This window comes from Pteronotus mesoamericanus, unplaced genomic scaffold (genome assembly GCF_021234165.1).
Source record: "Pteronotus mesoamericanus isolate MK-2021 breed Mesoamerican mustached bat unplaced genomic scaffold, CSHL_Meso_final scaffold_85, whole genome shotgun sequence".
In the NCBI taxonomy this organism is placed as follows: domain Eukaryota; kingdom Metazoa; phylum Chordata; class Mammalia; order Chiroptera; family Mormoopidae; genus Pteronotus; species Pteronotus mesoamericanus.
The window spans coordinates 33,154,302-33,167,198 of record NW_026555329.1 but is presented as its reverse complement, the minus strand read 5'-3'; the positions used below and the strand labels follow the sequence as shown (position 1 = coordinate 33,167,198).

The following is a 12,897-nucleotide window of genomic DNA, read 5'->3' as shown; positions in this document are numbered from 1 at the left end:
TTGATGCACTTTTGAGTTGTTTCAAGTATTTTTGATTTTGCAAAGCATGCTCATGTGGTGCAGCCTTGTCAACATTGGTTTTAAGATTCATCCATCGTGGTATGTGTTTTTCCAGGTTTTGTTTTTAATTGTGGTATAGTACTTCATGGTTCATATCACCAAATATGATTTTTATGAAAATATAATTTGACTGGAAACATTTACATATTAAAAATATCTTAGAAAAGAATTTAAGAGCCAAAATTGGCCTTAAGATAAAGTTTAATCAAATTCACTTAGTTTTCACATTAAGGAAGTCCTAATGTGTCCAAATGAACTATTCAATGCAAGTTTGGGCAGAGCTAGGATTAAACTAACACCTGCTGACTCTAAGATGGTCATGTTCCCTGCCTGTTTCTCTGAGAGGACAGAGGCATACCCTATGCATTCACTGCTGGCAAAACCATTTGTGCCAGAAAGTAATAAAAGGAATCCAGGATGTAAAGATAGAGCACAGAGGCGGAATCGAATAAAGATTTTCATTTGTAAAGATTTAAATAGTTTCCATGCCTGGCATGGCTCAGTGGATTGGGTATACTCTTGCAAACTGAATGGTCGCTGGTTCGATTCCCAGTCAGGACACATGCCTGGGTTGTGGGCCAGGAACTCAGTTTGGGGAGTACAAGAAGCAACCAATCAATGTTTCTCCTGAACACTGATGTTTCTCTCCCTCTTTCTCCCTACCTTCTTCTCTCTTGAAAAATAAATAAAATCTTAAAGAAGGATTTAAATAGTTTATTTTATTTCTGAATGGAGAGTTTTTTCCATTAATTAAATTCTATTTCAATGTTTCACAGTTATTTTTTAATTAAAAATACATCAATTATTCTTTTTCAAAGGTTATTGTTTTACCCAGAAATGTAGTTGAGGGCTCATTTTACTAGGCTCATACTGTTTCATAGGAGCAAACAATCTATTTCTAATCTGGAAACTGACAGCAGATTTCTTACATGCACTCAGGATTTATTTTAATATTCATTTATTCAAGATATTTTTGAATTAAAAAAATCTGAATTTTGAAAGCTATCCCAAATTATATTTTTAAATGCTAGTAATAACTTGGATAAGAATGAGTCAACTCACTGTCAAAACGTGGCAATTACTGAATACCTATTTCATTTTAGCTCCAATTATCTCGTATTTACTAATTTTAGTTTACTAATTGTTGTTCATATTTGTAATGAAAATGATTTAGGTAAAATTAAGTGATATTAATAAATATAATGTGATTACATTAAATACATTTATGTTTGAGTAATTATAAAGTTCATATTGTCTTGGGCAATCTACAACTGTTACTATATTAATATAAAAATAGTATCTGATTTTGCCCTGGCTGACGTGGCTTAGTGGACTGAGTGCCAGCCTGCAAACCAAAGGCTGCTAGTTTGATTCCCAGTCAGGGCACATGCCTGGGTTGCGGGCCAGGTCTCCAGTAGGGGGCAAGCAAGAGGCGACACTCATTGATGGTTCTCTCCTTCTCTTTCTACCTCTCTTCCCCTCTCCTTAAAAATAAAATAAATAAAATCTTTAAAACAATAATATCTGATTTTGATCTCATCAACCTAGAAATACTCCTTATGAATGTATACCTATAACTAGATATAACATAATATGGGACAAATAGATAAATGAAACATAAGAGAGTCTAGAAATAGACTAATACATATGTTCTATTTTTTCTGATATATTGTCAAGGTAATTAAACAAGAAAAGAATGCTCTTTCAACAACTATTGCTGAAATAATTCTATATATGTGTGCAAAACAAAAACAAGAAACTCAGCTTCTATATCACATCATGGAAAATATAAACTTGAATCTCAGATCTAAATGTAGAAGTTAAAATCATAAAACTTCTAGAAGAAAATATAGGAGAAAATCTTAACAATCTTGAATAAACTAAAATTTCCTGCAAAAGACAAAAAATACTAAGCATAAAAAATGATAATTTAGATTTCACCAATATTAAAAACCCTCTGCTCTTTAAAAGGTGATATTAAGAAAATGAAAGGAAGAAGGCATAGACTGGGAGAAAACCTTCATTTACTCATTTCTTCCTTGTGTCTACAATACATAAAGAGTATTAATAACTTACTAAAAAATAAACAACTGGATTTTAAAATTTAGCAAAAGATCTTAACAGCCACTTCACTAAAGAAGATAAATGAATAACCAATAAGCACATAAAAAGATTCTACACATCATCAGCCTTTAGGGAAATGCAAATTCAAACAACAATAAAATACCATTTCATACCCATCACAATGGTTAAAATTAAACAAACAAATAACTGATAATGCAAAGTATTTGTAAGGATGTGGAGGAACTGAAAACCTCATATTATTACTGATGGAAGTGCAAAGTGGTATAACCACTTTTATAAAAATGTTTGGCAGTTTCTTATAAATTTATACATGCATTTACTACATAACACAACAATTCCACTTGTTATTTACCCAGGAAAAATTAAGAAAACCATGTCCATTAAATAACTTTAGTTGAATGTTCACGGCAACCTCAATCATAATATTCTTAAATTGGAAAAATCCAAATATGTATCAATAGAATAATTGACATATTATTTGTGTATATTTATACAATGGAGTACTTATCATCAACTCATGGATGAACTTCAGAAACATTATACTGAGCAAATAAAGCTATTCACAAGAGGTTTCTTTTGTATACTGTCATTTATGTGAAAGTAAATGTAATCTATATTGATGAAAAGCAGATCAGTCGTTTCCTGTGGGGGGTTGCCCGGGAAAGAACACAAGGTAAATTTTGGAGGAGAATAAAATGTCTTAATTAGGCATACACATATATCTACACTCACTGAATTATATATTTAAAATGAGTATATATTATTTGTAAATTATACCTCAACAAAGATAACTTTAAATTACTTATTTATAATTTTGTCATTTTATGAATGTTATATAAACAAAATCACAAAATATGTGATCTTTTGAGATTAACTTTTTCCACTCAGCGTAATGCTCTTACGATCTATCCAGGTTGTTGTAGAGCCAGAAAACAGATTAATGTTTGACAGGGTTTAGGGGTGGTTGGAGGGAGGATGGATGGGTATGATTATAAAGGGGTAGAACAAGGAAGATCCGTGTGATGATAGACTAGTGTTGTAGGCTGATTGTGATGTTCATGCAAATCTACACATGATAAATTACATAAAACAGTAAACATGCTCTGTATTAATGCAAATTTCTGCTTTTGATATTATACTATAAATATGTAAGATGTAGCTATTTGGGGAATTTGGGTGAAAATATACAAACACAAAAGATCTCTCAATACTATTTCTACAATTTCCTATGGATCTAACATTAATTCAAAAATATTTCAAAAAATAGTTAACCTGTTTGATCTGATATGAGATGGTGTTATGGACTGAATTGTGACCCTCCCAAATTCATATGCTGACATCCTAACTAATTCTCAGTACCTCAGGATGTGACTATAACTGCAGATAGACCCTTTAAAGATTTTTAGAATTTAAATGAGGTTTTTGGGGTGGGTGCTAATATAATATGACTGGTGTCTTTTATTATAGAAGTAATTAGAAAACACGTAGTAATTAGAAGGAAGGCCATGGGAAGACTCTGGAAGAAGATGATAATCTATAGGACAAGGAAAGAGGGCTTAGGAGAAACTAACTCCACCTAAATATTGATTTTGGACTTCTAGCTAAACAACTGTAAGAAAATTAATTTATGTTGTTTAAGCCACTCAATGTGTGTAGTACTTTGTTATGGCAGCTTAGTAAACTAATAGGTGGTATTTACAAAAGTAAAAATATTGGAATGTAGGAATGTCTGAAAACATTCTAAGAATACGTATTATGATTTTTATTTTATACATGATGAAACTACACTTTGGAGTATTTACAAAATCTGTTTGAAGTAATGAAAGTAGTAAAATTTAGAAATGAGAACAGAACTCTGCTCTGTCCAACTTGCACTTTCTGCTGTGTGCTGCTGGCACCAAAGTCTCATAAATCAAGATTTATTTTAAAGCATTGCAGGAGAAAAATAAAGGCACTATATAATTATGGTCATGTCTAAACTTAGAACCAAATATTTTCTAAAAGTTACTCAAGGAATAAATGTAGTGCCTTGCTAAAAGGGTAAATAGTAGATTTAGCTTATTTCGTAATATCCTACTGTATTTCACAAAATGGCAGCTGAGGTATTGTCTTCTATTTAGATTCCAGGAAAAAAGGAGTTATATCATTTTCTTCTGAAATTTAAAAAACAATGGTACAGTTTTATCAAGTGCCCATATTGAATAAACATATCAAAAACAGAAAAAATGAGCATATGCTTATTTTCTGCCATTTGGGAACAGGAATAAAAAGATAATAGAGTACTTAATTTATGAGTTTATAACAGGATATCAAGCTGATGTTATGAGAATTACTGTACTAGCCAACCAGACATGTTATTAGTTGCCATATAATGATTTAACATATCTTAGGTTATACCAGTCAAACCACTGAAACTGGAATGACATGCAGCCATTTAACCATAAAATAGTGTAAATTAAAATACAATGTGGATGATGTGCTAAATTATTTTTCATTAAATTAAGGAAAGCAAATAAAAGATATGAAGTGATAAATACAACACCTATATAAAAGGTAATCCTAAGTTTTGTAAGAAAATAGAAAAATATAAAATTATAATACAGCCTAGTTATTTATGCATTGACCTAACACTACTGAAATAAAAAGAAAATAAGCCATATTAAACTTTAACAAAATGTAAAAATGCCTAAGTATAAATGTATGTATGTGTGTATAATACATTCATGTATATGTGTGTTTCATGAAATAAATGATGAACAGTCCTGTATGTTAATAAATTTATTGATAAAAGTACATAGTTTGTCTAAGAAATAACTTCATAAACATATAAAAACTTACATATACTATTTGAAAAAGACTAGAATTATGCATTTTATTATATTATCTAGCATAATTATTCCTTATAAAGATCTCTAATGAAATTAATTACTTAAGTATCCTAATACCATTTCCCCATTTTAGGGGACATTGTTTATTTGTATATAGTGAATAGGAATGGTGATAATGTGTGCTATAGAAGTGATGGAAGCAGGTTTTTGGAGCTCAATAACATTAAACTCCTCTCAAGTATAATCTGAACTATGGATATGTAAGTCTCCTACTATGATGGCCTATTAGGAAAGTTATCCAAGCATGAAGGTGAAATAGTGTAAAAGCATGAGCTGTAGTCTTTGCTTGGTATATCCTTTATACTAAATATTGAAATATGTGTGTCACTATAAGGCATCTCAATAAAGGCTATGTTACTGTCAATTACTTTGTGATTTCAGAAATCACTGTGGTTTAATTTATAAAAATCAACTATCCAATGATTACTCTAATAATTCTGCTAGTAACATTGGTCAGAATGGCACAAGATGAGAGCAACGAATACATAAAATTAGTAAAACCTAAGAATATACATTAAATTATTTTTTCACCAACTAGACACTAAAACAATTGATACAGGAATAACAACAAAATAATATTACACATAAGCACATATTTACCTAAGAAAAAGGGCAGGTTATTCTGCCACTGAGTTGTGTCTGTAATATTTGACTTCATTTCTGCATGTTTTAAGACAAAACATATATATATACATATATATATACACACATATATATGACTTTTCTCTTCTTACTGAAAGTATTGTAAGATTTGACTTTTCATTTCCACATTTTAAATCAAAACATATATATATATATGTAAGTCACATATATACGACTTTTCCCTTTTTACTGAACGTATTGTAAGATTAAAGGTGTTTTATATTGTTTCAGCTTTGAACTTACCACACTAAATATTTAGACATAAATATTGAGTAAATGTATAAATATTTCAGATAAATTGGTGCTCTATAAAAGTCCTGAGTTTTAAACGTAATCTATAATATAAATATAAGTTTTGATTATTTTATGCTAGCAGAAGTTATTCAGTTTCAGAGCTGTCTCAGGGAAATTTTTTTTATATCTTTTTGCTTTCCTAATAAATATTCTCAGGAAACGTAGATGAAGAAAACAAAATAAACACTTGGCGAAACACAAACAGTAACATTAAACAATTTAACAATGAATAAAATGTTCTGTTCCTAAGATTTCCGGGTGTGCAACGTTGCTAACTTCAAGAGGACTGTGCTTCTAAAATCCAAAAAGAGGAACAAGCTCTACTTCCAGGGAAGTTACTGTTATAATTTTTCAAATTACTCATCCAAATAAGAAAAACGATTGAAGGATAGAAAGAACTGATACGATGATTAAAAATGTAAAGAAACTGAAAGAGAATTCAGTGTATTGCAACAAATATTATTTTAATACGAATTGCATATTGCATTAAATACTAATAGGAAATGAAAGATTAATTTGTAAGATTTTTTTCCTGCCATCAGAGTTCACAGTTCAGCAAGAAAAAAAGACATGTAATCTGATTTATAAAGTACTTAAATATGATAATGTAAGTATGTAGATAAGAAAATATTCATGGAAGCCCAAGAATTCTCTATGACTAGAGAAAAGAAATGAGGGTAAAAAGTGATATAGAGGCTAGAACTCAAAGGATCCACCATGCTATGCACCTTGCTGGTAAAATTGCGGAAATGAACGCTAAGTTCCTTGATTAAGCCAACTTTAATTTTTTGCTAACATAGATCTGCAACTATTCAATAACTGATTTGCACGTCTTAATTAATATGGTTAAAGATTTTATTTTAATCAGTATAGTCTTTAATTGCTAAAATATTTTTAAAATGTGCTTTGTTATTTTTATGGATTCTTTTTTCTTATTCTTTACTCATATTTTAATTTCTTTTTTGTGTTTTTATGCATACTAAATACACATATTTTGTTTTATGTGTCTGACAACATCCATATCTGGAATTTATAAGACTGATGTTAGTCCTGGCTGGTGTGGCTCAGTGGACTGAGCACCAGCCTGCAAACCAAAGTGCTGCCAGTTCAATTTCGATTCCCAGTCAGGGCACACGCCTGGGTTGCAGGCCAGGTCCCCAGTAGGGGGTAAGTGAGAGGCAACCACACACTGATGTTTCTCGCCCTCTCTTTCTCCCTTCTTTCCCCTCTCTCTAAAAATAAAACAAATAAAATCTTTTTTTTAAAAAAAAAAGACTGATTTTTTAGTCTGTTGGTGGTGGCTCTTACTCATGGGACCTTATTTGCCTGTGCATGTATTTTTTACCATGAGCTTTGGAACTTTGGGAGTTTCCATTGATGTTAAATTTCTTCAGGGGTTTTTAAATTTGTTTTTGTTTTTGTTTTTGTTTTTTTTGAGCCTTGGAAGATTTACTAAGCTAGAACTGCTTTACTTCAACTAAAGTTTCAGCTTGAGGTTTGTTGTTGCTGTTGTTTTTTTTAAGGTCACACATTTAGTGTGAACTAGGACCCCAAGCACACACAGGGAATGGTTTGTGTGTACAAATTCTCAATAGACTCTTCTCTCCCCTCCACCCAATGTCAGCATCAAGAAAATAAGTTTCCTGGTCATTGCCTTCTGTGAAGGCTCCTGGAGAGGGAGGCATGAAACACATGGCCTCTTTGATGTCATATTATGGGTCTCAGATGAAATATAAATTCTTAAGAAAGCCCAAATTTTTTCCTGACAATTTTTACCCAATCTAACAATCAAATGTCGGCTCACCAACATTCAGTGTAAGCCTCTTAGGTGACTGTTAGGTTTGTTAAGCTTTAGATTCTTCCTTTCATTTCATTTAGACTTGCAGAGTGAGGCCCTATTATTCTTCCACTGAACATAATCTTACAGAATACCAATCTCAGTCAGTGTTACTATGAGACTGTGATAAAGTGAGATAAAACAGAGCTACTTCATAATTTTCTCAAAACACTTGACAAAAACAAGGTCACCAAACATCATTCTGTCTTTGGCTAAAATGAGTGAATGACCCTTTTCTTTCTCTCTCTCTTTTTTTTTTTAACCAATCACTGTTTTATCCTTGTTCTAGTCCCCTCTCCTTCCACACAAAATTTATTGAGGTAGCCCACCACAAAATTTCTCTTGCTTTTTTTATTACATTCCATCTACAGGAAAACCTGTCTCTTAGACCTTCCTTTCCCAAATCACCTAACCAAAAGCCAAATGCTATAGAGTAGGTTGTTTCTAACATGCTTTTACTGACACATCCCATGTTTCCTAAAATGAGTGTTCTCCCTCAATGCAGCAAGTAATAAATCCCAAACTACAATATATAATAAATATGTTCCTGTTGGCCTTTGGTTGAAGGGTATTGATGGCCTCTAAGGATTTTATTTCTTATCATCATCATTATTTTGCCAGCTCACAGCTCAGCACAGCATGTGAAAATATTGTAAAAATAATTTATCCATCAGTTTTCATTATTTTTCAGCAGAAGCACAGTTCAGAATATTTAAGATATCTTTTGTTGTTGTTGTTCAAGCACTGTTGTCTCCACTTTCCTCCACCACCCCCTCACCCCACCCTCTCTCACCTCCCACCCTCACTGCTACCCCTCTTTGGCTTTGTCCATGGATCCAATATCTAAAATATCTTATTGCAAACATCTTTTATGAAGTACATTTAAAATAATCCAGAAATATCAGGCAAAAAAGTCTAAAAAGCAGTTAAGCACTGCATATTTAATAGTACGTATATTTACTTTGCTACATTGAAATAACAAAAAACAAGTTTAGAATTAAATTGTAAATGGAAAAAATGTACTTGGCCATGCAGTGGAACTTTCAATGTCATTATCACACCACGCTTTGAATCACACAGAATTCTTAACCCAAATGGACTGTACTAGGAAGACTAATTCAAATGCAACCATCTGTAACCTGGATCCAGGGAAGCTAGAACTCTATGATGCGGCTCATAATATGAATACTGTCCAAGAATGGATTGCTATATGGGATACTAAACCATTTTAATACCTGCTTAAGTTCTTCTATGACTACTTATTTGGGTAGCCAGCCCCTTTCATGTTATAACAAGTATATGAAAATATATGCATGTAAATTTTTAAAAAAATAATTTTCTTCATTTTTCTTTGAATAAATCACTAAATTTACTATAGGCCATGTTTTCCTCACAAATAGGCCTCCTTTGGAATTCTTCATAAGTGAGAAATAACTGACAAAATTGCTTTCAAATGTTATATACTATTTATGAACAGTAAATTTAACCATGATAAGTTTTAAATATATTATTTATATATTTGATCATTTTTAAAAATTTTTATTTTAATTTATTTTTTTAAATACATTTGTCTCTGCCTACACCCCACCACTTTCCCTTGCCCCCTCCCTCCTTCCCTCCCTCAGCTCTTCCCCTTTGGTTTTGTCCATGAGTCCTTGCTATATGTTCCTTGACTTTCTCCTTCCCTTCCTTTTACCTGCCCCCCCCCTTTCCCTCTTGTCTCTGTTGGGTTTCTTTTCCTTTCAGTGTTGCTGGTCTTATTTTCCTTGCATCTTTGTATTGTTGGTTAGGTTCCACTTATAGGTGAGATCATATGGTATTTGTCTTTCGCCCCCTGACTTATTTCGCTTAGCATATTGCTCTCCAGTTCCATCCATGCTGTCGCGAAGTTTAGTCATTTTGATGCTGCAATGTTCTCTTTCTATTTTGGAGACAATATAACTCTTTCATTTTTGGCCTCAAAGATTTTTCATAGGCCTTTTGAAAGTCATAAGCTGTAGGATTTGTTCTTATAATTCCAAATGGATAAAACTGTTCTTTTTGGATATAGTGCCCATTATTCTCAATTGCACCCTTTTTCAAGGGGTGAGAATGTGACTAACCAGAAAAAGAATAAAATCTATGGCAAAGTACAGAAGACACAGAGAGAGAAGGAAGCAGAGCCATGCTAAGTGTAAACCATAATGTGGAGAGTAGAGGAGAGAAGACTCGGAGGGACTAGTTAAAATAAGCAGTGAGAGAGGCAAAGACAAAGGACCAAAACAGGAAGCAGGGCAGACAATTCAATCTCAAGTATTATGCAGATGGTCAGGACTGGCTTTATAACTTGTACAAATAACTTGTGTAAAATGAACACATGTTATTCATTTATGTAACATGAACAGAGCCTCATGTACAAAATAGTTAAGAATTTCAAGACAGCAACAATAGAGCATTAAACCAAGTACAAGGGCCATTTTGAACATGCGACCAGGAATAACTGCATACGTAGCGCACGTTTGAAGCTCGCACTGCAGATGACATTCCCATCATTCCCAAGAAATGACTCTTTGTTTGTTGGCACCGACCCATGTGCTCCCATACCACTGTCTTCCACACGCTGATTACTGCCCAGACAGCTTGAGTACAGCACTCATTTTGTTTGGATTTTGGTGAAACTTTATACTTATTAAGTGTACAATATGAAAATAAATTAAATTTTCAAACATAAAGTGATATGAATGAATTAAAATTTATCTTTCATCAGTTATTTTAAGACACATATTGAAAATACAGCACATGAGTGGTGCCTGGTCTAAGGGCACCAATGGACAATTGTCATAGTCTCAGTCTTATGAAAAGGTGCAGATTAGAGTATCTTTAAATGTTTTTGCATTACTTTTTAGTAAAAGTGAAGTAAAATAGTGTTCTTGTTATGGAAGCTAAGTCCCCTAGTCCTTCTTCTGGGCAAAGACACCCCTCAGCCACTCCTATAAAACATTACTGAATATATTGTGACTCTCAAATAAATATGTAAGGGAAATCTATCTATCTATCTATCTATCTATCTATCTATCTATCTATCTATCTATCTATCTATCTAATATTCACTCTGACATCTTTGTATCACGAGAAAATAACTCTATCTATTCTTCTTGACTTACTCTTTACTCTTGATTGTTGGGGACCATTTTGTGTGGTACCAGAAACTGTAGCCCTGTGCAAGCAAGGCCTTGAAAGAGGCCTGTAAGTCTTGACCAGAAGCCGGGAATGCTGGAGGAAGGCATGATCCGATGCTAACACCGAAGGTTCCCACGGGAAATCAGGCCTGAAGAATGCATTGTATCCTTTGAAGCTTGTTTTACTTTGTATAGCTCTGTTAATATAAACTAGATATTTAAGCTTCAAACAGAAGGAGTGAATTCTAGAATTCAGGAGCCATGCCTTAACAACCATCTGGTGTCAGCATGTCTAATAGACCCTGACCTGAGGCAAATCTCTGTGTTCCTTCAATTGTTATCTATGAACCATATGTGTTTTCTGTAACTATGGCATTTAGGCATTGGTTGATAAGCTTTGGATGCCTGCTGTATACCCCTGCACTGATTCCAATAAAAGCCACTTCAGAGAAGGGCATTCTCCACTAGAGAGAATCGTCAACCCCTTTCTCCCCAGACCAATTGTGTCTGGGATGACTCATTTTTTTGTCCATGACCAAGAGAACTCTGTGGGCTGGGGTCTCCCTCACTTGATGACATTAAAATTATTTCTGCTACTTGAAATTAAAACAGCATTACTCTCTTTTCCAGTGCTTGATCCAGTCTGTCACCGATCCCCATCCACTTAGATCTTCCTTTCTAGCCACTCTCTTCCAACCATAAATCAAGCATTGATACTTCTCAATCAGGCCACTTCAACAATCTCCTAACCATGTGTCTCTATGTCCAATGTCTCTCAACTCTATTCTCCCATGTTTTTATCTATCTCTACTAATGTTCATCTTCTTCAAGAATATTACTTGATGTCTCAAACACCAACATTACCTCCTCATATTTTGATTACAGTTAGTTCTGACTCTGCTTGGCATTCTTTCTTTAGATCTCTTCAATTTTTAGTCCCAAAATGCACTTTCCATCCTTCATTTGCATTGCTCTCCTATCATTATGCTAGAACTAAACAAGACAACATATTATTGTGTTGTATTTTTGTGTCTCTAACTCATTGTTTCTGCTGTTCTCTACATCTAGAATACTATCTAGCTGGGTAATAAGAGTCATAAGATAGGAAACTGGGTTAGCTGGGATTCTGGGTTCATGAAAACAAAATTTGCTAGGACATAGTTTTATTTATTTATTTATTTATTTATTTATTTATTTATTTTACCTCTGTTTACTGATACACACAAGTACAAAGAACTGTGCCTGCACATATAATAAATACTTGTTGAGTGAAGTAATAAGATTCCTTAAGAATTTAATATTCTGCAATTCTGACCAATGGTGCTCAAGCATTTCAGTCACCTCAACAGATATTTTATATTAAGTATTCACACATGTAAGACATTGTATTAAGCATGTCAGATGATATAGATATTAACAAAATATGCAGGAATGTGACAGGAGAAGCAAACTGGTCTGTAGAGCACACTTCTTGCCAATAACTACAGAATACTTATTTATCACATATAATATTGCAACCATATTGATTACATACGCAGTATTTCATCTAGGTGGACATGTATAAATACATGTGACTGAAATAAAAAAAAAACTTTCAAGAAATTTTCTAGAACATTCTATATAACTATGAACTTAGTTTATTTTTATTTTTCTGAGATTTTGTTTTCCTAGCATTTCATGCCAGTTACATACTCTCCTGTTTTCTTAGGTTTACAAAATTGTTTTATCTCTGGACACTTAACCTCCTTGGTCCTGGTATCCTGCGGTTACAGCCACTTTACACAATAATGATCCTTCAAAGTAACCACTATACTGAATCAGCTCTAGAAAGAACAGTAAGTCAGAGAAATGATGACTGAGGCTGATTTATAGCCAAGGAAAACAGGTAAAACTTAGCAGAGAAAAAGGAGCCTCATTATGTTGACCTCATACA

The 12,897-nt window shown here is 33.1% G+C and overlaps 1 protein-coding gene across 1 annotated transcript in view; it reads right to left on the bottom strand.

Moving 5' to 3' along the window:
- Positions 1 to 12,897, bottom strand: part of MAGI2 (membrane associated guanylate kinase, WW and PDZ domain containing 2) — a 1,404,484-nt gene that overhangs the window by 1,034,928 nt on the left and 356,659 nt on the right. The window lies entirely within an intron of this gene.